Below are 4,377 nucleotides of genomic sequence, written 5' to 3'. Positions count from 1 at the left end.
CCCCAAAATGTAATAAAAACCTCACAAAGAAAAGTGCAAGTTCTGATGGAGTCATAGCTGAATTCTAGAAGAAATTTACAGAAGATACAACCCGAATACTCCTCAAACTCTTAAATGAAATTGAAAAGGAAACAACACTTCCAAAATTATTCCTGGAGCCAAGTATTATACTGATAACAAACCAGGGAAAGACACAACTAAAAAAGACAACTACAGGCCAATCTCCCGCATGAACATAGCTGCAAAAATCCTCAATAAAATCTTAGCAAATAGAAAACAGCAAATCATCAAGAAGATTATACACCATGGCCAGGTAGGATTCATCCCAGGGACCCAAGGATGTTTTAACATATGCAAATCTATAAATGTAATACACTATATTCATAGAGGCAAATCCAAAAACCACATCATCATCTCAATTGATGCAGAAAAGGCCTTTGACAAAGTCCAATACTCATTCATGTTCAAAGTCCTACAGAAAATTGGAATAGATGGCTCCTACCTCAATCTGATAAAAACCATCTATGACAACTCAAACAAAAATATAATTTTAAAGGGAGGAAAACTGAAATCTTTTACTCTTAGATCTGGTACAAGACAAGGATGTCCTCTATCACCATTCCTATTCAATATAGTTCTGAACTCCTTAGCTAGAGCCATTATACAAGACAGAGAAATGAAAGGAATAAGAATAGGTAAAGAAGAAATTAAATTATCATTATTTGCAGATGACATGATACTTTACTTGGAATACCAAAAAAACTCCACCAAGAAGCTACTAGAATTGATACACAAATTGAGTAGCATAGCAGGCTACAAACTCAATTCCTAAAAGTTAATAGCATTCCTCTACACAGATAACAAACACATTGAGAGGGAAATTGGTAAAATACCTCCCACTATAGCACCATAGAAAATGAAACAATTAGGAATTAATCTAACTAAAGAAGTTAAAGTTCTATTCAATGAAAATTATAGTACTCTGAAAAATATAGTTCATAGAGAATTTCAGAAAATGGAAATATATTCCTTGCTCCTGGATAGGAAGAACCAACATTGTGAAGATTGCCATACTCCCAAAATTACTACACAGATTTAAACAATCCCTATCAAAATACCACCAACATACCTCACAGACCTAGAGAAATCTTTCCTAAAATATATTTGGAACCAGAAAAGACCTAGAATACCAAAGGCAATCCCAGGCCACAAAGGCAAAGCATGAGGCATTACAATCTCTGAGTTGAAATTATACTACAAAGCTACTGTGATAAAATCACCATGGTATTGGCAAAAACATAGACCTCAACATCAATGCAATTGGTTAGAAGATGCAGATACAACTACAAACACACTCAGCCATCTTATCTTTGACAAAGAGGCCAAACATGCATACTGGAAGACAGCCTCTTTAACAAACGGAACTGGAAAAACTTGCTCTCTATGTGCAGAAAATTAAAACTTGACTCAGGTCTGTCACCATGCAATAAACTAAAGTAAAAATGGATTAAAGATCTAAACATTAAAACAGAAACACTAAATCTCCTGGAAGGGAAAGTAGGTGGAAATTTTGAAGACATAGGGGTAGGCACAGATTTCATAAGCAAAAATCAAGCTGTACAGGAAATACTTGAAAGAATAAACAATTGGGACCTCCTCTTATTGAGCAGGTTCTACACATAAAAAGAAATCACCAACAGTGTGGAGAGACAACCCACCAACTTGGAAAGAATCTTCACTAATAAACACTCAAAGGTCTCCTCCCTAGAATTTATAAAGAACTAAAAAACATTAGGGCCCCAAAATTTAAAGACACAATCCAGAAACAGGCGGAAAAAGGAACCCTTCTCCACTGTGGGTGGGAACAGAGAGTGGTGCAACTGTTATGGAAATCAGTGTGGAGACTCCTCAGAAAAAACCAGAACTGGAAATCCCATTCAATCCAGCTATCCCCCTTCTGGGAATTTTCCCAAAAAGAACTGAAAACATCATATCATAGTGATATATGTGCACCTATGGTTATAGCAACACAATTTACGATAGACAAATCTTGAAAACAACCAAAATGCCACTCACCTGAGGAATGGATGAAAAAGATGTGACGTTTTTATGCAATGGAATATTTCTGAGCTATAAAGAAAAGTAAATCCAAAGCCTTCTTAGGTAAGTGGATTCAACTTGAAGCTATAGTAATAAGTGAAATAAACCAGACCCACATATGTAAATATCGTATTGTCTCCCTCATGTAAGAACTCAAATGTAGAAATAAAAATTGAAAGTTATAACTCAGTTAAATGGAAAGAGAGTACTTAAGGATTAAACAATGCAGACAAAGAAAGGAGAAAAGTTATTAAATATGGCAGGGGCAAAGCAATACATTTAGATGCACAAGATGCTTAAGGCAAAGGTCTGAAGAATCTCCACCAGGTTTTTAAAAATAGCAGTTAATTGGTAGAATTCTCACCCTGACTAACTCTATATGCTGGTATTTGTGAACTAAGCAACTACATTCAGAATAGAAATGTATAATACTAAAACCATGCTTGAATTACCTGTCATTTTGGTCTTCAAAATGCATACTTCTTCTAATGTCCTATCGATTATTTCTATGCTCTCTTTAAAGTAAATGTTTATTTAAAAAGTAATAAAAGTAAATAATAGAAAAGAAAAACAAAATATCATAGGATTGTCCTGTTGCAGAATTGTATATGGTTTGATTTCTAAATTTCTTTGTTAAAAATGTGTTATTGTTTTTTAACATTCTATAGGGATTTAAATTTTAGAATATCTATGGTTGTTGGAAAATAGCAGTTCCATTTTATGTCTAAGGTATGTGATAATCACACAGATAGTGATGATATTCTTAACTGCCTCTGTTATAGGATAATGATATCATTAAGCTTTTCTTCTGTATGTTTAACAACTAAAGTTTGCAGACCAAAATTTAGAGAGCTAGATGGGCTAAAAAGGTAACCAATACTTTTCCATAGCCCTTCAAGGTCTGTGAGGACTCAGGACATAAGAGAACCTCTGCTGTGACATCCTGTAATGAGTTGTGTCCCAAATTTTCTGATCAAGAAAATTATGGGGACACAGAGGAAAGTGATCAACCATGTATAGTGTGCCTAAGGATCGTCACCGAGAAAGAAAAATTTCTCTCAGGCTTTCACAGAGAGCAAATTTATCAAGCAATGGCTGTAACTTATCCTGATGACTGACACAGACCAAAGATCCACAAGGTGCTGTACATGGTTCCAGTGTACATCCTGAGGGCATTTGAATGACCTTGTCAGATAGAAAAAATTACACTTCTAGTTATATAGGTCTTCCTTCATCTTGGTCTTAACCATCCAGCAGAAAAGTGTAACCACAAAGTACAAAAAGTAAATCTATATTCATATGCTGAGCTATAGAAGGCTCAAGTCAATAACTTTGGACAACTGCCGGTTGTATTGATAACTCACTACTATTATGGACTGTTGAGCCAAATTGGGTTGTTTTGCTGAATTCAGGTACCTACAGTCTTTGGACTGGCACCAAGTATGAAAAGGTACTTTAAAGACTTTATCAAATACAGCTTCCCTAACAGTGATAGAACACCCATCTCTGACAAAACAAAATAAAAAAGGGGGTATAAATAAAGGACTGTTTTGTTGTGGAAAAGATATATGTATATATAAGATAGGATAGATATACAGCTACATTCTCTTAATTCATTCAGAAGAAAGGTTTACATTAACATTGTTTAGACAAGATAATATTTCTGCATCTTTTCCTCTGAAAACTATGAAGATAACAGTATGCAATGTATTAATTATTGTAACTGTCCTACTAAACTGATTTGAAGTGGTTTCATTACTATTTAGCCTTTTTTCTCATTAAAATGAATAACAAAATAAAAAAGATGAAAGAAAATAGAGAGCATAACATTAAATCATACTGTAAGCTATACCTGATAATGTGGTTTGCCTGATAAAAATAGACATGTACTGTTTCGATCTTGTTTTTTAACTCAGTATGCCAAACTAAATCTACAATTATTTATAGAATTAGTGCGAATTACATTTAGGCTACTGATAAAGAATATTTTAATTTAAGAAAGAGATATTTGAATGTGAAAGAGATATATGTATACCTATGTTTATCACAGAGCATTTGCAGAGTTCAGGATGTGTAATATTCCCTGGAATCTTTCGCTGTGTGAATAAATAAATAAAAAATGGTATAAATAATGGACTATGATTCAGCAATAGTAAATTATATGATGACATCTGCAAGAAAATAGATACAACTGAGTCCTAGCCCAGGTCCGGTGAGTGTGTGGAGAGCTTCCTGCTACACTGCGCCAGTGGGACCAGTCCCAGCCCAGGCGCAGCG

Source organism: Octodon degus, unplaced genomic scaffold (genome assembly GCF_000260255.1).
Source record: "Octodon degus isolate 3935 unplaced genomic scaffold, OctDeg1.0 scaffold00171, whole genome shotgun sequence".
Taxonomy (NCBI): domain Eukaryota; kingdom Metazoa; phylum Chordata; class Mammalia; order Rodentia; family Octodontidae; genus Octodon; species Octodon degus.
Note: the sequence above shows the minus strand (reverse complement) of the source record.